This window comes from Gossypium hirsutum, chromosome A06, assembly GCF_007990345.1.
Source record: "Gossypium hirsutum isolate 1008001.06 chromosome A06, Gossypium_hirsutum_v2.1, whole genome shotgun sequence".
In the NCBI taxonomy this organism is placed as follows: Eukaryota; Viridiplantae; Streptophyta; class Magnoliopsida; order Malvales; family Malvaceae; genus Gossypium; species Gossypium hirsutum.
In genome coordinates, this window is record NC_053429.1 from 29251331 (window position 1) to 29274099 (window position 22769).

The 22769-nt window shown below is 32.5% G+C and overlaps 1 non-coding gene across 1 annotated transcript; it reads left to right on the forward strand.

Annotated features, from left to right (window-relative positions):
* Nucleotides 1-326: 326 nt before the first annotated feature.
* Nucleotides 327-433, forward strand: LOC121231181 (small nucleolar RNA R71). Its single transcript, XR_005929248.1, has one exon. It is a non-coding gene; the product is annotated as a small nucleolar RNA R71 (small nucleolar RNA).
* The last annotated feature ends 22336 nt before the right edge of the window (nt 434-22769 follow it).

The window sequence follows — 22769 nt, forward strand, 5'->3', positions numbered from 1 at the left end:
GGTTATTTTGAGGTCTAGAATTGTTACCTATATAATTGACTTGTTCATTCTCTGTACCTGCATAAAAAGATATAAATCATCAATTTTCTTATTTAGGACTTCTACTTGGTTTGATAACATGGTGACTGCATCTAAATTAAAAACACTGGCTGCTTTCATCAGTTTTATCCTCATGACTTGGCATTGATAATTATTTAGCGTCATCTCGTTTATAAACTTATAAGCTACTTCAGGTGTTTTATTGTTTAGATTTCCACCAGCTACTACATCAATTAACTGCCTAGTCAAGGGATTCATAGAAGGTTTAAACTTGTAACTATAAAGGTAACCCATGATGAGGGCACCGCCTCAATAGATCTTTGTATCTCTCCCATGCATCATATAAAGTCTCTACATCGATCTGAACAAAGGAAGAGATGTCATTCCTCAACTTGGTTGTCCTAGCCGATGGGAATTACTTTACTAGAAATTTCTCGGTCATTTGAGCCCATGTAGTGATAGAACCTCGTGGTAAAGAGTTTAACCACTATTTTGCTTTGTTCCTCAATAAGAAAGGGAACAACCGTAAATGAATAGCGCCATCAATGGCACCATTAATCTTGAAAGTGTCACAAATTTCCAGAAAGTTGGCCAAATGAGTATTTGGATCTTTGTCTTGCAAACCATTGAACTGGATATACTGTTATACCATTTGAATTGTGTTTGGCTTCAATTCTAAATTATTTGTAGCAATGGTAGGTCACGCAATACTCGATTCAGAACCAGTCAGAGTGGGTTTGGCATAATTGTACATAATACGAGGAACAAGAGCTGCAGCAGCTATAAGAGGTAGCCCAATATTCTGATTATCACCCCATCTCCTCAGTAATAATGTTTTCCTCTTGCTCGTCTACTAAATTTTATTGACTCTATGATTTTTACGAGCAGTACTTTCAACCTCGCTATCAAAAAGTAATGGTCCCTTTAGGTTTCTTCCACTCATAAACTAAAAGAGCCTGCCAAAAGCAAACAAAAGAATAATTAGAATGTAAAAGTTAAATAAAACATAAAAGTAAAAATGGCTAAATTAATAAAAACAAAGTGTTCCTAATATTTTAATCCCCGACAACGAAGCCAAAAACTTGATATGTCTCACGTGACTAACTAAAAATACGACAAAGGCAAGTGCACCTATCGATAAATAGTATAGTTATGGTGAGTAGAGATATCATATCCACGAGAACTAAAAGTATTAGTAATTACTATTTTTCTATTATTTAACTGACAATTTGGAGTGATGGGTTTTAAACTAAAAGTACTAAACTAATTTAACTAAGGATTCAACAGAGAATGAAATAGCAAAATAATCAAATAATAACCAATGAGAGAGACAATATGTAGGAAAGAATCCACCTAAACTTCATCTATTATTATGAATCTGAGTTAAAAGATTTACTCACTTGGTATCTTTTTCCGTAGAAATCCCTAAATTATGCTAATATCTCTTTTGAGAGTAAAAGCAACTGACTCTAGTTTGATTGATTGAAATCTCTTTCTAATTAAAACCCTTATTGTCACATTAACTCGATCTATGGATTCCCTTATTAGATTTGACACTAATCTGGAAGATTTATGTTGTCCTATTTTTAGGATTGCATGCAACTCCACTCAATTATGCTAGATCTACTCTTAAACAGATACTTTTTCTCCACTAAATTAAGCATATTAAACATGAATTAATATCCCGAAAATATTAAAACAAGAAATCAGCCCACATGTTTGAGAATAAGAATCAAGTATTTATCGCATAAAACAAAAATTAAATAATAGGATTCATCATAGGTTTCATCTTCCCTAGGTATCTAGAGAATTACTTCATAATTCTGAATAAAAAACATCTCAAAGTCAGAAAAACCACAAGAAACAAAGAAACTCATAAAAATCAAAAGAAATTAAAAGGAGGTATTCGATTTTGATGGAAATCTGCTTCAGAGTTGGCTTCTATGGTGTTCTTCGAGTTGTTTTTTTCAATATTCTTTGATGGTTCTATATCTCTTCTTCTATTTGGTATTTATAGCCTTCATAATGCTCAAAAGCATAAAAATTGTATTTTTCTGAGTGTTTGGGAAGCAAGTTGCGAAATCGACATGGGCTAGCACATTGTCGTGTATCCAGGCCGTGTGGCTCACATGGGCATGTGTCCAGCCTATGTGGGAAGGCCTATCCATGTGGCTCCTGAAATCTGCTCTTTTTGTCTAATTTTTGCTTGTTTTTTGCTCTTTTTGCTCTCAAATACTAACCTAAGTATAGGAACATGAATTCAAAGGATTAGGAGCATCAAATTCACCAATTTGCATAAATAATAATCCAAAAACGCATTAAGAATGAGATTAAAATATGATAGTTTTATTATTTATCAGATACTTAAATCCTAAGTGGATGACAAACTATGTATGTGTGACGCATACACTTTAATGTAAGTAAAAGCTTGAATTCGAATAGATAATCAATCGAAAGATGGTGCATTGAGTGTTCAAATTCTGTAGTATGTAGCGCTATTCATGATAGTGGAATTCATAGCCCAAGACATGAGTAATTGATATCCTTTCTTCGGCTTACATAGTTGATGAAAAGTAAACATGGCCAAGGTTATTCGACTTTGTGATGAATGACTTGATTACTATTTGATAGTGATTGGCTTTTCATGGAGGAAGATGTAATGATTACTATGGGACAAAATAAGATCGTATTGGGAGAATGGATATTATCCCAAAGATATTAAGGATATCCTATGAGGGTAACACACTCATGACAAGGTCATTGGATAAGACTAATCAAGTTGTTGCACAATAGTTAGCAAATACACAGTAATAAAAATATTTAAGTATATTAATTTAAATCAAATAAATCACAAGATCAAAATAGGAATAATAAGTAAAATATTATTTAAAACAAATGTTTATTATAAATAGGTTGGAAATCAATCCAGAGTTGAGGCCTATGGAATATAGTCTCCTTAAGACAGATTCGACCATTCCTTTTGTGCCAGAGAAACATCAGACGATTGTCTCCCATGATACAACAACTGGATGAGTGATTGTCTCCTCATACATGAATCCATGGGCTGTGATTATCAAAAAACTTTTCCACTGCATCACGGGGCGTACTGGTGTTCCAGCAACGTAGGAACAAAATCCTTTTACTCTATCTTTTCTAAGCAATTTAGAATTCTTTATCATTTTTAACTAACAAAAGATTATAGTTAAACTTGGTTCCTAGAGACTAAAGACAAAACTTAGACTTGTTAGTGGTTAGTAATTTCATTTGTACCTAAATGACGCGGGTTTAAACCCTGTCATCTCTCATCCCCTTCCTCCAATATTTTATTGTTAAAAAAACCTTGTTATTTTTTTAAAAAAGAAAAATATTAAGCTTTTGCCCTAAAATATTTCTAATATATATACACAAACTATAGCAAAGAGGATAAAAAAAGGGAATAAATAATCATGTTCACATTATAGTTTTTTTTACACATTAAAAGAGGATAAAATTAAAATAGCATTAATATACCTTATTCTAAATTAGTTAAATATTTTTAAATATAATAACAAATTTAATATCGCACAAAAAAACTAATATATAATATATAGTAATATGCAAACTAATTTTGACCCATTAATTAAAATTAAAATTAATATTTCACAAAACAATAAAAATTTGAACTAGTATTAACTGAGGTGTCTAAATTAATGACCTAGATTTTCTTAACGATATATGTATTTTTTTTGTTTAGACATATTCATAACCATATATGTGATTTTGGACAACTCAACTAATAATATTTCCATATATAGCCAATTAAATGTTACAAATTAAAAAAATGTTACCAAATAACTATTAAACAAAAACGTTATCAAATAACATTACAAATGATTGGAAAAACGAAAAAAAATCTACTATTGTTTTTCATCCATGGATGAGTTACCAGCCAATAGTGAGGAGGGGAATTCTCCTCAAGAGTAGCAGCAACACTCAAATGCAAACCACATGCGTAGGCCAAACCTTAATATGCTCCTTCCACAACCTCAATTCCTCGTCAATAGGTATATCATATACATATACATATCCTTTTTTTTCTTCATATAACATTGTATATATGCTTTCAAAAACATTTTTTGGAAATTGGATGAGCCCAACATACCCACTACAGAGGACCTAAGACCTACAATTAATGCTACACCAACTCTTTAAAGTCGGTTAACCTTTTATTTTTTAACCTCTTAGTGCACTATAATACTGAAGCAGTAGGGCCGACCATATATCATTCAGGTGACAAAGCTGACCATATATCATTCAGGCGACAGAGCTAACGATATATCATTCAGGTGACAGAGCCGAACATATATCATTCAGGCAACAGAGCTGACTATATATCATTCAGGCAACAGAGCCGACCATATATAAAAGCTAACCCAAGTGCACCACGTCTTTAAAAACTTAAAGCTTAATCGATACTTACAATCATAAGAGAAGAAAACACTTTTATTAATACATAATAAAATTACAATATGACACACACTTCTCTCTTTTTCATCATTATAGGAATGAAAGTTCCTACCCCTATTTATAAAGTTTAGTGACGTTAGATTGTTGACACATGTCAACATCCTTACCATTAATTTCACAAATATCTAATAACTAGAATGTTCATAGATTTGATGCTTGCTCTTTACCTTCTTTATTTTCTTTTAGAACCTCTTCTAAGCCATGAGATTCTGGAAGCTCGATCTTCTAAGGTGACCACCATGAAGTAGTTTCATCAAACACCAAATTTCTTAAAGTGTGGCACTTTCTAGTGGTTGGGTCATAATATCTCCAACCTTTTCGTACATCATCATAGCCAACGAAGATGCACCAAATTACCTTTTAGTCAAATTTGCTCCTTAGGTGATGTGGTATGAACGTAGCATACAAAACCAAATACCTTGAGAAGGCTGAGAACTGGCTTGATCTTCCATAATATCTCATACGATGAGACAAGTCCTAGCCTCGCTTGTGGTAGCCTATTAATCACATAGGCTATTGTTCTTATACACTCGGCCGAGAATCTTCCTAGTATAAATTGGACATGAAGCATGCTTTGACAAGTTTTAGTAAGGTGATGATTCTTGCGCTCTGCCACTCCATTTTTTGTAGAGTATTGGGGCAAGTTAATTATCATATGATTTTGTGTTTTCCAATATAGATAGTGAACTTAGTAGATAGATATTATCTCCCATTATCAGTGGGTAAACATTGAATTTTCTTATTGATTTCACTATCTATCTTCTTCTTAAACTCCTTGAACTTCATAAAAGTATTTGACTTTTCCTTCATAAAGTAAACCCACACGTACCTTGAGAAGTCATTGATAAATGTCACCATATACTTCATACCTCCAAGTGATGATTGCTTCACTGGGCCAAAAACATAAAAGCATATGAGTTCCATTCGTGTCTTGGACAGATGCTTTGACTCCTTGAATTCCAATTGGTGAGCCTTGACAAATTAACATCCAGCACAAACTATATCTGTTCAGATGTCTACTTGAGTAAGTCTTCTTAATATGTCATTTTTCATTATTTCATTCAGCTTGTTGTAGCTTACATATCTAGGACGCTCATACCAAAGATCAGTCGTTTCATTCTTCTGGGTCTTGTCCACATATGCTGACTCTATAGATTACACATAAACTGACTCTATTTTTCATCAATCGTTTCATTCTTCTGGGTCTCGTCCACATATGCTAACTGTATAGATTACACATAAATTGACTCTATTTTTCTTCCTTTCATAATAGGAGTACCGATCACCTTCACTTTTTGGAACACATTAAGATCTTTAGGCCCAAAGAGCACATAATTCCTTACTGGTGTCAATTGAGGTACTGACAGCAAATTCTTTTTTAAGCCAGGGACAAGATAAACCTTCTTAAGTTAGAGTTGCTGAGAGCCACACATTGCAAGTGTTGTCTTCCAAATGTAAGAAATAGACAATTTTGAATTGTTAGCTATCAGCACCACTCTCCTTCCTTTGTACTCAACCATGTCTTACAACTTCTTCTCGTCATTGTTCATATGATTGGAGCACCCGGAACCAATGATCCAATCCTACTTGTAATCTATCTTTGACTCCATGGTTGTTGCAAGAGCTGATTCCTCCATGTTTTCCTTCAACTCTTCTTGATTCACTCCCATAGAAAATCCAGCTTCTGCATCCCATTCTTCCTTACTAATGGATGCTTCCAGCATGACCTATTTATTCTCCACTCTTGTGGTGGTCATATTTCCTTGAAAAGTCTTCTGACAGCCCTAAATTGACCCTAGTCGGAAAGTGGTTTCGGGACCGCTAAACCGAGTCACCGAAGTATTTGAATATGATATTTATTGTCTAAAATATGTGAATATGAATGTGTGAAAGTTTTAAGCTTCGATTTAGTCGATTGCATGTGAATTTAATTAATAGGACTTATGTGTGACACTTTTAAAAGGTGATAGGTTAATCTATAAGGACCTATTAATGCATGTTATAAAAATGATAGGTTTGCATGTCAAATTGACCAAAATCTAGATGGTGGCCGGCCATGCTATGGGTTAAAGCATATTATAAACATTTTGTGTTAATGTTTTATGTTAGAAATAATAAAATAAAAGGTTGTAATAAAGTAATGAAAAGGGAGGGGTGATGAAAACAAAGTTGTCTCATCCATGCTCCCCCATTGCCGTGACTTGAGGAAGGAAGAAGAAGAGGATTCTCTTGCTTCATGTTCGGCTGGTTGATGTTTAGGAAGAGGTATGTTTGATGTTATTCCATGAAGTTCATGCATATTTTTAGATGTTAGTTTGAATTCTACCTAGCCCATGGTTTAAATTCTTTTTGGTATTTGATGGAGATGATACTCGGCCATGGGTGTTGTCTTCTTGGTTGGTGTTTGATGTTGTGGTGATGAGGCATGAAGATGATTGAGTTTGAGTGCTTAATAAAAAGGATTGGAACACATTAAGATCTTGACAACTTCATGAAGTATTCGGCCATGGTGCTAAAATGTTGTATTGTGTTTAAACTTAGAATTCTTAGTTATATGGATGTGTTAAGTTGCTTGAAATGTTAGATTAATTTGAACTCATCACCAAGTTCTTTAGGCAACCCATGTTAAAAATTTCGGTATTGAGATGCCTAGAACTTTCGGCCATAGTAGCTATGGAGAAATAAGGTTTTTGTTTCTTGTTAAATTGGATGTATCTTGTTGTATGAGTGCTTGAACAAACTATGATTAAATAGATGCATAGATTCAAGGTGGGAAGAATTGGCTATTATGCTTGATACTAATGCCGAATATGAGAATGTTGTACTTGAAAAATGTAGGTGAACATGACAAGTGTATTCGGCGTAGGGCATAAAGGATATGAAAATTTTGGTATTTATTTTTGATTGTGTGTGTGTATGACCATGGATAATTGGCTGCACAAATATTATAAATACATAGTGTATGTTAAATTTATTAAGCTACAAAACATTATACATGTTCGGCCAAGGTAAATTATTTGAGTAAAGTATATCTTGATGGTACATTTCGGCTAGTATAAAATGTATATGGATGTCGTATGACTATGTTTGATTTGGGAAGTAAATTGTTTGATTTAACTCAAGATCCTAGAGGATCAAAGTTGGATAAGGGAAAGGAAAAAGTGATCGAATAGCCATCGAAATCGTTCGACAACATCCGAGGTAAGTTTTCGAGTAATGAAACTTAGTTTATGATTTGATTAAGTCATGACATATAAGCATAACAAATAAACGGTGATATAATGATTCTACTTGAATTGTATATTGAGGTGATTAGTTTATACCTATGACGGGTAGCCGAATGTGTATAGAGATCATGTTATAAAGCAAATCAAAATCATGCTCTTTGTATGTGGCTATTGAGCCGAAAATGGTAATGGTTGATAAGCGTCTTGTGTTTGAATTCTAGTTATGATAATGAAATATGGATGTGTCATGATTTATTGGTATATGTGCTTGATTATTCGAATGATATCCGGGCTAAGTCTCGAAGGCATTTGTGCAAGTTACTATATCCGGGCTAAGTCCCGAAGGCATTTGTGCGAGTAGTTGCTATACCCAGGCTAAGTCTCAAAGGCATCTGTGCTAGTGACTATATCCGGGCTAAGTCCCGAAGGCATTTATGCTAGTGACTATATCCAGGCTAAGACCCGAAGGCATTTGTGCGAGTTGCTATATCCGGCTAAATCCCGAAGATACTTGGGTTTGGAAGCGAGCGATCTTACTGTAATAATTTCAATTAATACGCTCATAAAATACAAACGATAAGGTATGTTTCGTATATGCATCGGAAAGGTTGACTCCTTTCAAATAGTACTCGCTCAATTGATTAACGAGCTTCCGGCCTCTAGTTAGGTTTGATACCCTGTGTATGAATATATTGGTTGAAGCGTGAAGTAATTATGATTTTGAGAATGTGCATATATGAAATTATTCATTTAGTCATATGAACGCTATACTTTAGTCGTAAATAATTTCATTACTCAAAACTTACTAAGCATTAAATGCTTATTCCGTTTCTTTAATTCTCTGTTTTATAGATTTTTGTTCGTCAGCTATCGGACTCGGGATTGTCGAAGTCGAAGTCGTCCACACTATCTAAGCCCTTTTGGTACTCTTTTAGTTAAACGTTGATAATGGCATGTATAGGACTAACCTTTGTTGTTAATCAAGTACCTTTGGTAATGTGTATATATTCGGATAGCCATGCGAAAATGGCTTAAATATTTTGAGCATAGTATTAAATTCATTTTGTATATATATGGTTATTGAGAGGTGTGGAAATGCTTGGCAATGATTAGCCATTGGAATGGTTAATCACGATCATATTTGGTGCTATGTATGTCCAATGGCTAGTTGAATCATGGAAACTATGAAATAGGTGAAATTTACCTTAAAATAGATGCTGACAGCAGCAGTGATGTGAGTTTGAAAATTCACTAACAATAGTAGGAATGTAATTAAATAATGAATAAATTATATAATCGAACCTTGATGAGTCTATTTTCATATGGAAGAAGCGAAACAACCATATGAGCCGTATTTTATGAGATGTTTAAGTTTTCGTGAAACAGGACCAGAACGGTTACTGGATCCCCTGTTCTAACTTTGGAAATTTACCATAAATTAACTAGAAATAATTAGAAGTCATGATTTATATGTACAGATTCCTTTTTGAGTCTAGTTTCATTAGAAACAAACGGAATATGTATTGAAGCCCTGTACAGGGAGATATCTAAGTCGTAATGCATAAAGGTCAGAGTAGTCAAACCCTAAGACAGGGGAGACTTTAACTACTAAACTGTACTAATTGGCCCGACCAAAAATTCTAGAAAAAAATCTGTAGATGGATATATGAGTCTAGTTTCAGGGAAAATTTACGGAATCAATTTTAGAGTTCTGGAACTCGAGATATGATTTTTAAGGTGACAGTGACACAGTTAGCCAGCTTGTCTAAAAATTTTAAAATGAACTGTGTAAATAAATGAATTAAGTTCGTTAACACCTCGTGTTCGACTCCGGCAACGGTCTCGGATGCGGGGCGTTACAAGTCTGCCTCCTAAGGAATCTACACTTACGAGCAAAATGGACTTTCTTGCCACAATTGAAATACTCACCACTTTGTCTTCTATCATTCTTCCCATGTTGGCGATAATCTTCTCTTCCACGTCGAGCTCCCCCTGAAGTGTTACTTCTCTCTTTTGGATGAAGCTTGCCTTATTGTGTCCACCTTTCCTTTGCCATTCCTTATCTTCGAGACGTACCCTTCTTCTTGTTGGTGAATAATGCCTCATATTCATCTTTTATGGTCACTCCACTCATCTGTTTGGCTAATGCCTCCTGATTAGCCAACATATTTTCCAACTCCACCAAGGATGGTTGAGTAGGCCATCCCCTTACAACAGTCATAAACCCATTGTACTCAGGTCTTAGATTATGGATGACAATTCTCTTCATCCTTACCTCACTCACCTTCTCTGGTGTAAGTTAAGATATCTCACAATAAATGGATTTTTGAGAAATGGTTAAGTTCCCTTATGAGATACCTATGAGCTCATTTTCTAGGAACTAGAAGCATGCTTCATTTTTTTTTCAAAAATAATTTCGCCAAAGTCTCCCAGGCTGCCTTCAGTGTCTTATCATCATGAATATGCTCCAATAGGTCCTCCTCAATTGTGGCTTCCAATACAAATAAAGTCTTTCCGACCTTATTGTTTCATTTCTCAAGGCTTCAACATTTTTTCGTTGGTAAAGGAGTTGTGTTAGTGTCGGCAACTATTTCCCACAAATCTTGACCTTATAGGAAGGACTTTATACAAGTCTGCCAATAGGCATAGTTGTGGTTATTCAGTTTCTTGATTCTGTTGCTCGCGTCCGCAAGATCCACTATGGTAATTGACGTCTGTCGTTAAGTAAACGTGGTCCTGGACCACTAAGCTTCACAGTCCCTGATTGTGCACTAGCAAAGTTTCCCCTTAGTGCCTTAATGCCATGCCAACCAATGTAAGTACCTAGCCGACGGTCCCGGACTGCTTGCTTTGATACCACTTGTTGGAAACTCGATGAGCCCAACACACCCACTACAAAAGACCTAGGACCTACAACTAATGTTACACCAACTCTTTGAAGTCAGTTAACTTTTACTTATTAAACCTCTTAGTGCACTATAATACTCAGGCGGCAGGGTCGACCATATATCATTCAGACGGCAGAGCCGACCATATGTAAAAGCTAACCCAAGTGCACCAAGTGTTTAAAAACTTAAGGCTTAACCGAGACTTACAATTACAAAAAAAAAAGAAAACACTTTTATTAATACACAGTACGATTACAATATGACACAACATTAATATAACGTTGTGTAACCTCTTGGCTATAGACCTGATAAAGTTATATACATATATATTTGTTTTTATTTTTAAAGAAGCCATTTTTAATTCTGCTTTGATTTTTTTTCTTTTGTTGTGGTTGTTCTATGATGAGAACAACAATGATGATGGTGATAGTGAATATTAAAGAGATGAATATTTTGAAGATAAAGACTCTGAAAATAAAAAACAAAAAGAGGTGGTGGATGATTTGTTTAGTAATAAGTTTATTAATTTCTTTTTAAAATAGATATTATTTTGACTATGATTTTGCATGGTTCCGTTTACGTGAAACAGAAGATCAAGCAGTTGGAATTTTGGGTCTTCTTATTTGGGGAACTAGGCAATATGTTAAGCAGGTTTATCTTGCAACCCAACTAAATCTACTATTTACCCTTTATATAAAGATTAATATTTGATATGATGATTTGATATTAGTGAATCAAATGATAATATATTTTTAAAAAATGAAGTTAAAAATTTTCAATAACCAATATTAATTGAGCTGTCTAAAATTAATGACCAAGATTTTCTTAGCCATATATGTTTTTTTATTATTTTTGGACATATACATAACCATATATGTGATTTTGGATTCATAATCATATATGTGATTTTGGACAACTCAACTAATTAAAAGTTAGAAATTTTTAAAAAAAATGTTTCCAAATAATTATATAAAAACAACATGAGAGAATGATTGGAAAAACAAAAAAAAAATTGATTTTAACTTGGATACACAACAATTTAAAAAAAAATTAGTATTATGTAATTTTAATTAGTGATAAAAAATTATAAAAAGAAATTTATTTTTCCATAAAAATAAAGTATTAGCCAATTTTATGAATATATTTTCGATTTTGATTTATTTGATCAAATTCAAAATAACATTCATTAAGGAATATTTAATTAATATTTATTTATTTATTTTTGGCATTAACTTGTTTTTTTATTCAATTAAAAATTATAATTTTATGAAGGTTTAATATATCATTTAGCATCCAAGTTTGACACTTTTTTTAATGTGTTGCGTATGTTATTTTTGTGTTATTTTATTATTAAATATTTTTAAAATTAAAATAGCATTAATATACCTTATTCTAAATTAGTTAAATATTTTTAAATATATTTTGTAATTACATTTCTTTTTCAATTTATTTCAAAACATCATTAAAAGTTGTAAACAAAAACTAATATTATAAAAAAAAGTTACAAAATAGACAACTGGTTCAGCATAGCAGAAGAATACAAATTAATATATATTAAATAGTAATATACCAACTAATTTTATCCATTAATTAAAATTAAAATTAAAATTTCACCAAACAATAAAAATTTAAACCAATATTAACTAAGGTGTCTAAAATTAATGATCCGTATTTTTTTAACCATAAATGTCTTTCTTTTTTTTTTCTTTTTTTTTTTGACATATTCATAACCAAATATGTGATTTTGGATTCATAAATCTATATGTGATTTTGGACAACTCAACTAATAATATTTCCACACATAGTCAATTAAATGTTACAAATTAAAAGAAAATGTTACCAAATAACGTTACAAATGATTGGAAAAAAGAAAATAATAATAATCAATTCTAACTTCAATACGCAACAATTAAAAAAAAGTTTTTTTTAATATTATGTAATTTTAATAGTGTAATAAAATTATAAAAAGAAATTTCTTTTTCCAAAAAAATAAAGCATTAGCCAATTTTATGAATATATTTTCGATTTTGATTTATAAGGTCAGATTGAAAATGACATTCATTAAGGAATATTTATGTAACGCCCCGTACCTGAGACCGTTGCCGGAGTCGAACACGAGGTGACTTCATTCATTTACTTACACAGTTCATTTTAAAATTTGCAGACAAGCTGGCTAACTGCATCACAGTTACTTTAAAAATCATATCTCGAGTTCCAAAACTCGAAAAAAGATTCTGTAAAGTTTTCCTGAAACTAGACTCATATGTCCATCTACAAATTTTTTTCTAGAATTTTTGGTCAGGCCATTTAGTACAGTTTATTAGTTAAAGTCTCCCCTGTTTCAGGGTTCGACTACTCTGACCTTCATGCATTACGACTTAGATATCTCCCTGTACAGAGCTTCAATACTTATGCCGTTTGTTTCTAATGAAACTAGACTCAAAAAGAAATCTATACATATAAAGAATGACTTCTAATTGTCTCTGGTTAATTTATGGTAAATTTTCAAAATCAGAACAGGGGATCCAGAAAATGCCCTGGCCCTGTTTCACGAAAACTTAAACATCTCCTAAAATACGGCTCATATGGTCGTTTCGTTTCTTTCATATGAAAATAGACTCATCAAGATTCGATTACATAATTTATTCACTATTTAATTCCATTTTTACTATTTTCAGTGATTTTTCAAATTCACATCACTACTACTGTCAGCATCTATTTTAAGGTAAATTTTTACCTATTTCATAATTTTCCATAAGAGCTCTTATAAAATTTCTAAAATGACTCACTATCAAAACATAGCCGAATATCTAATAACAAATTAACTACTATCAAGTTATAACTAAAACATTTCAACACATTAGTTCAATTATAAGGCTTCTCTAAACAAAATGAGCAAGCCATCTTCGCATGGCTATAATGTATACAAAGTCGAAATATCATTTTACCTATAGTCTATCCTATACATGCCTTAAACCATGATGATATACAATCTTCTCAACTCACATAATGACTCGATAGTGTGATGATATCTCCGGCTCTTCCAACTCGACCTAAAGGATAAACCTATAAGAAATGGAAAAGAGAACACGGAGTAAGCTTCAATGCTTAGTAAGTTTTAAGCAATGCAAACAATTAATTTACTTATAGATCAATTATTTCAAATTTTCAAGAAATCATTCCTAGGTAATTGTCATTTTGGCCAAGTATCCATGAACATAATGCATATTTAGCAAATTCATCTCACTTGAATCTGAACTCAATTAAAACCAAATATTCAATTCACAAATAAGATCATAAGAACTCGAAAAGCATCTCATTAACTAGTTTTAACCATGTTTGCAACAAAATCACAAATTCACTACAAGCTGTCTTCCTGAGCAACAGTCACTAAATTATTTATAACTGGAGCTAAGAAACTCCAAATCAAGTGCCATTAATTTTCCCTGAAAATAGACTCACATATCTTCCATCCATCAAATTTTCAGAATTTTTGGTTTGACCAATCAATACCAGATTTTTATTGAAGTTTCCCCTGTTTCACTGTTTGACCAATCAATTTTCTCATTATACAGAATTCGAATTATGTTATCATTTATTTCATTTGAAACTAGACTCATTAAGGAGTCTAAGTACATAAATTTTATCTTATAATCATCATTGTACAATTTACAATGATTTTCTAAAAACAGAACAGGGGATTTCAAGGTCATTTTGACTCTATCTTACGCCACTTCAAATATCTCATTGTCTAAAATTCTTTTGCTTACAAGGTTTCTTTTATAAGAAACTAGACTCATTAAGCTTTAATTACATAATTTATTCAGCTTCTAATTCAATTTCCACAATTTATGGTGATTTTCTAAAATCACGCTACTGTTGCTGTCCCAAGCAGATTTATTACAAATTTGCTCTTTCACACATTCCTTGCATTCAAATTATCTAAACATGTATATCATGTCATTCAAGATCGAACTCATATAACATAGGCATTAAAATGATTCACTAACAGCTTTAGTTCAATTGGAACGAATAAAATTCAATATCATATTCACATTTAATTTTCCATGATCGTAATCACCTAAAAATAAATCATATACTTCCACAAACCTTTCCACAAGGGCCAAGTGTTTATATTTGAATATAAACATAGAATCACTTCACATAACTTCACACATTTACCGAATGTATCACAATCACATTTATAGTCATAACACTTATTCACAGATGCATCACTTTATATATTTATAATTTAATTCAAATCAAATCGCATACGAGTACATGATACGTACCTGGCCAACTTAATATGTAATGCACTTTCAATTTGTCAACTTAGTGTAGGATCTTGTAATTGTATACTTTTATCAAATTCATCGGCACTTGGACTGCTAGGTATAAAACCCGAAATTTTATTACTAGCACAAGCCTGCGGGACTTTAGCCCGGATACATTTCCAACACGAAGCCTGCGGGTCTTTAGCCCGGATACATTTCCAGCACGAACAGCACGAAGCCTGCGGTCTTTAGCCCGGATACATTTCCAGCACGAAGCCTGCGGGTCTTTAGCCCGGATACATTTCCAGCACAAAGCCTGCGGGTCTTTAGCCCGGATACATTTCCAGCATGAAGCCTGCGGGTCTTTAGCCCGGATATATTTCCATACACATTTCATCTTCTTAAATTACTTATGATAGAAACTAGAAATCTATTTCAGTCCCTGCTTTGATCATATTCTTTAAATCATTTCGTACACACAGTGCCTTACACCCGATCTCGCACACATAGTGCTCGGGTAATAATGTCGCACACATAGTGCATATATTCATTCACACACACCATGCTGCCCTTTTCATTCGTGCATATACATACCCATAGTATATTTATTCAATACCATCAGCTCAATAATACATTATCAATTCAACATTTATTCACATATAAAAATTCACAATTCAGAAGTTATGTGTAATCTAGACATACATAGTAATCTAAGCGTTAATTACCTAGAACTTACCTTATTGTCGAACAAACAGCTCCGACTGGCTACTTGACAACCTTCGCTTTCTTCTTATCCGAACTTGATTCTCTTTGATTTTGAGCTTAATTTAAACAATTAAACAATTTCAATTATCTTATAAATTCATCATAACTCAATTCCTATTTATTTTAAACACATATATCATACGACACTTTCATCATTGATGAATTATACGCGTAACATGGCTGACTGCTCCTAGTTCTTACATTCGACTAGCTTGTTACAACATTTTCATATTAACAATTGAACATTCATCTAATTTTAGTCAAGCAAAATTTACTTTCTCTTACTACTATCACATACATGGCAACTCAATTCCTTTCATGTCAATTTACATTTAACTAAACAACGTTTTAATATTTAGTACATCCGGCAATGGCACAAACCGACTTATCTCTCCATTCCACTTCCCATACCTTAACCGAATACTCCCTAAAATATTTCAATTTTTCCCAACTACATCCAAGAGCTTAAAATTTCATTAATTGAGTTTATCCAAGTCTATCTTATTATCTAGCTAAAACAATAATTAAGTTCATTTCAAGTCTTCCATGACCGAATGTACATATATATATCTAACTCAATAACAACAAATTATTAACCTCCCATTTCAAGTCTACATTCGGCATCCATAAAGCACTCTCTAGCAATTAAGTTAAAAGAAAAATTTAACATAACTTAACCTTACTCCACAATAGCCAAATTAGGATTTTTGTCCATTTTAACCATTTATAGAATTTTTACTTAGTTCATATTCATCTATAACCATTTCAAATCACATACTACAGAACATCATCAATTTGACATATAAGAACATAACCGAATGTTTCTTGCAACACAAACTCAAAAATTAACACATGGGTCATGTTATGAGCATCAAAACAAACTCAACTTCACAAAAATTCCAAAAGAATCACATGATATCATACCTTAATCTATAAATTCACATAGCCGAATGTCCTAGCTTCCATTTTTCTTTTCTTTTCCTTATGGTTTCGGCAAGATGAAAAAAAAGACGATGGAACTTTATTTTATCACCACTTACTAATATAAATTTATTATTTCAATATATAAAAATCATTTTATAATAAAATGTTTATTTATATCTTTATTATACATAATTCCCACCAATTAAAAATGAAGACAAGAGAACACATTATTACATGCGTGTGTTGGCCGGCCATTTACATTCAAAAATGGTCTATTTGACATGCAAGTCCCCCAAACTCCTAAACATAAAATATTTGGCCACTACACATTTGCCTATCCCATTTCTAAGGTTTCTTAAATAAGTCCTTTTTAACTAATTCCACATCCAAATACCAGAAATCAAAACACGATATTTTCACATATAATATTTCACATATAACAAACATAGAATATAACATTCAATTACTTTTTTTTGTGGTTCGGAAACCACTGTTCTGACTAGGGTCTAAACTAGGTTGTTACAATTTAATTAATATTTTTTTATTTATTTTTTGCATTAACTTGTTATTTTTATTCAATTAAAAATTATTATTTTATGAAGGTTTAATATATCATTTAGTATCCAAGTTTGACACTTTTTTTAATGTGGTACATATGTTATTTTTTGTCCAATTTGGTACCTATATTTGACAAAAGTTATATATTTTTTTGTATTGAAAAGTAACTATGACAACTCTTTAGTGTTTATTCAAATTTTAGTGTTGATTTGATGAAAGTTAATTCTTAATATTATAAGTTGTGATTTTTTATTTGTTTAATTTGTCAAATATAGTCTGATGGATGTTGTTTAATTTAGGTTTCACGATTTATTTGATGAAATTCAATTGATAATATTATCAACTAAATTATTAATTTTCATCAAATCAACTCTATAACCCGAATGAAACACTAAAAGTTAACAATGTTCCATTCAGGTACCAAAATGTATAACTTTGGTCAGATATAGGTACCACATTGGATGAAAAAATAACACAGGTTCCAAATTTTTTTTAAAAAAAAGTGTCAAACATAGGTACCAAATTTGTATTTGGACCCTATAAATTATATAAAATTTGAAATTTGTTTGCACGAACACATGTAATTTAAAGAACTATGTATGAATGAATGACGACAATAATTTCTATTTGAATCCTACAAATTAAATAAACTATATGATTGATGTTGACAAAACGCATATAGTATTGAGAACTGCAAAAGAATAAATGAAGATGATAGTTTGTTTTTTAACTCTAAAAATCAAATCAATTATACGATCGATCTTCACAAGCACAAGTAATATTCATAACTACATATGCATACATGACGATAATAATTTATATTTGAATCTCATAAATTAAATAAATTATAATATCCATCTTCACAAAAACACATGTAATATGAAGAATTGCATAAGAATAAATGAAAACTATGGTTTGTATTTTAACACTAAAAATCAAATCAATTATCCGATCATCTTCACAAATATGTGTAACATAAAGAATTGCGTATGAATGAATGAACACAATAATTTATATTTGAGTCCCGTAAATTAAATAAATTATAAGATTGTTCTTTGTAAAACACATGCAATATTAAGAATCGGATAATTAAAGATTTAATGAAGATTGATTTCTTATTTGAAAATAAAATTAATACAATTATTGCTTATATAACCAACAAACGTTAGATACAACAATAAAACACATTGTACATTCAAGAAGATATATCTAATTCAAATAATGGAGACGATATTATTAAAAGAGATAACAAATGTCCGTTAATACTATAATCTTATAAATTATGCAAATACTTCAAAAGAATAAAAAATTGAGTTTACCCAAAACAAAATTTGAAAAAATGGCAGGTAACATGTGAAACTTGCCATACATTGCAAACACCTAACAAGACCTGGTGCTTCATTTCTTTTATAAAAGCAAGGGTTTTTCTCCCAATATGCTTCACTCCACTACTCACACAAGCCTCGGCCTCTCTCTCTTCCCTTGTTTTTCATCCATGAGTGATTGTCAAGGTATTACACAACCTGAATGGCATTCGTCTAAACGCAAAAGTACCATATGGACACGTGAAAGTTGTCTCCTCTTGGTCATTTGAAGCTATGGCAATTTGATTATATCTTGAATAACCATCCAAAAACAGTAGAAAGCTTTCTCAGCTAATCTATCCAACATTTGGTCAATAAATGGTAAGGGAAAATGGTCCTTCTAAGTTGCCTTTTGAGCTTGCGGTAATCCATGCATACTCTCCATCCCGTGACTGTACGAGTTGGAATAAGCTCATTATTATCATTATTGATTAATGTGACAACCTCCTTTCTTAGGCACACATTGAACAGGACTCACCCATGAGCTGTCAGAGATTAGATAAATAATACCAACATTGAGCCACTTGATGATCTCTTTCTTAACAACTTCCTTCATGATTTGATTCAACCTCCTTTTCTATTCAATGGAGTTGCTATGGCAATCTTCCAATAAAATTTTATGCATACAAGTAGCAAGGTTGATTCCCTTAATGTCAAAAATTGTCCATCCCAATGCCTTCTTAGATCGTCGAAGTACTTCCAACAACCTCACCTCTTGATCAAGTGTCAACTCGACAGAAATAACTACTGAAAAAGTATTGTTTTCTCCCAAATAAGCATATTTTAAATTTTGCAGCAAAGATTTCAAATCCATTGTAGAGGTTCCACTATAGAAGATTTAGGAGGCTTGAAAGAGCAACTTGATAAATCCAAGAATTCAAACTTCTTCTTTGGTCTATCCACAAGATGATTGGCTTTTGCAAGTTCACCAAGGTCCTCAAAAATTATTATGTCACTTCGCTCAAATGAGTCTTCATCACTATCAAAATTGTTGTGGCAAAATCTTGTGAACTCTTCCTCCACTATTGTTTCTGTCAAATTAATGGCACGTCATTTTTCATTCTCATCAGCATATTTCAAGGCATCGACTACATTGAATGTGATCTGTTGTTCATTTACCCTCATGGTTAGTTCACCTTTTTACACATCAATTAAAGTCCTGCCTCTACCAAGAAAATGTCTTCCAAGAATAATTAGCACATCATGGTCAGCTTCACATTCTAAAATAAGAAAATCTACTGGAAAAATAAATTTATCTACTTTTACCGATATGTCCTCAATTTTACCTTCCAGATCTAAGTAAAATCGATCAGCTAGTTGCAACGTAACCATAGTAGGTCTTGCTTTCCCAATTCCCAGCTTCTTGAAAATAGACATAGGCATTAGATTTATAATTGCTCCTAAATCACATAATGCCTTACCAATAAATGGATTTCCAATTGAACATGGGATAGTGAAACTCCCTATGTCCTTCAACTTTGGAAGTAATTTATCAGTTAACATCGTTGTGTACCCTTCAATGAGAACCACAATCTCAAATTCTCTTAATCTGTGCTTCTTTGACAATTTCATAAATTTCACATAATTAGGCATTTGCTCCAAAGCTTCAACCAAAGGTATGTTGATGTGAAGTTGTTTAAAGACATCTAGAAATCTTTTGAACTGAGCCTCTTGTTTACAATTGTGGAATCGCTGAGGAAATGGTGGAAGTGGTTGTCCTTCAGGTTGCTAACCCTGTTTTGCCATAGCATTTCCATCAGCAAGATGATCTAATTCTTCTGCAACATTCTATTGTTTAGCTTTTCCAAATGCAGTGTGATTTTCAGACGTTTCTGAAATCTTTCCATTGTTGCAATCTAATTTGCCCTATTCTACCATCACATCTTTAACGATTTCATTCAGCTGAGTTCCCACTTTTTTAGAGTAATTGCCTTACAATGCTCTTTCCCTTGTGCTATTGAATTCTGAATATCAGTTGGTAGAGCTTCTTCTGGTCTTGAACTCAAAGCATTTGTTATCTTCCCCATTTGAATCTCAAGAGCTTGAATGGATGCAACTTGACTTTGAATTACGGCATCATTCTTGGCCATATACTCTTTAAAAAAAGCATTAATTGATGATGATGATAAATCCGATGTATGACCATGTTGGTTATTTTGCTTCGGCATAAGTTAAGTATAACTAGACGATGCACTGATGGCATTCTGTCTTGCATTATTGTTTAAATTCTCCGCACCTTGATTATTCTAACTAAAGTTTGGATGTTGCTTCCACCCTAGATTATACGTGTTGGAATAAGGGTTATTGTTCTAGTTGAAATTACCTATGTAACACACATATACTGGATTTGATGGGCATTCATCAAACTCATGGTCTTCACCACAATAAACACGCGTTGGCTCGATTGATTTCATCTCCTGAACTGCAGTTGCCCTCTTTATTGTTTTGATCATATTAGTTAAAGATGATACCTAGGAAGTTAATAAAGTGATTGCATCAAGTTCTATGGTGCTAATAGATCAAGTTCTATGGTGCTAATAGCTCTCCTACCAATCCCAACTCGCGTGGGATATTGATAATCATTGTTGGCAATCTGTTCCAAAATCTCATAAGCTTTATTGTAAGATTCATCCAACAAGGTACAATTGGTAGGAGCATCAACTACCATTCTCGTATGTGTATTCAAACCATTATAAAACCTCTCTATTTGTTTCCAATGCTCAAACTCATGCATTAGACCTTTCTGAAGTAGTTCTTTAAATCTTTCCCAAGCTTCATACAATGTTTAATCCTCTTATTGTCAAAAAGACATGATACCATTTCTAAGCTTGGCATTCATGTTTGGTAGATTATACCATAGCAAAAACCTCTAACAAAGATCACTCCATGATGCCATTGTCCCCCAACAACAAAGCATTCAACCATGCTCTTGCTTGATCTCTCAAGGAATATGGAAACAACTTAAGTCTCAGGGCGTCTATAGGAATACCTTATTATCTAAACGAGTTATAGACTTCTAGAAAAAGTCTTAAATACAATCATGGATCTTTAGTAGGTAAGCTATTGAACTGTCTCACTATTTGGAACACTTGAAACATCATCGGTTTCAATTTAAAATGCTGAGCTTGAATATGCGGTCTAACTATCCCTCGATTCAATTTATCCAAAATTGGCACAACATGTTCACGAATTGGCTTGTATCGATCATCTATCATATGATGAATAGGAAGATTAACATCCTGATAATTTGGATTTAATGGATTATTCAAACTAGGATCATTCCCGTCCCTAGCCATGCTACGCACTTCTCTTCTCCTTCTTCGCAAAGTTCTCTCGATCTCAGGGTCAAAATGATACTATTCGTTAGTAGGAATACCTCTACTCATGCACTAACGACAAACTTATAGAAATTAAAAAGAACTAAATTGAATAAAACTAATGGAATTAAATAAAATAACGTAACCAACTTTCACAAAATTGTCGATCCTGACAACGACACCAAAAACTTGTTGCGTGTGACTATGCTAAGTGAATTGTGCAAGTGTACATGTCAGATCAAGTAATAAAGTGATAAGTGAGATCGTCTCCATAGGGATCAGTTAGGTATAAATTGGTCAAGTTATTATAAAGGAATATGTTTAAAGCTATGACAAAAACAATAATAAGAATGCAGAGTTAATTAAGAAAGACTGATGTGTGCAATATGTGAATTCTAACAAATAAATAGCCTATGTTTTCAAACCTAAAAAAACTAGTGTTTTTCTTTGACATTTATACTATCTAATGGACATTTGACGTTGGGCCCTAGTATATAACAGGTTTTCACAAGTTGATTGGTTTTTTGTTTTCTATGTTATTATCATCAGCAATACAAAAATTGTCTGGTTCTTTTCTATAAATAGTTAAAAACATGAAGGAAACAAGTTGCTCGTTTTTTGTTTTCTATGTTATTATCATCAGTAAGGCAACAACTGGTCTGGTTCTTTTCTAGAAATAGTAAGAAACATTAAGAAAGAAAAATCTATGGCTATTAAGAGGCTATTTACCAATTATGCTTCTGTCACACCCAAAAATTGGGCCTAGTAGTTTTGAGGGTAATTTAGGGATTTTAGCTTAAAATGTGTTTAGGAATTTGAAGTATGGTAAACTGGAAATGTCTTCGACTATAGCTTTTTGAAAGTTAAACCATTTTCTGAAAAAGAATTAGAAAAGACCTTTAACTTT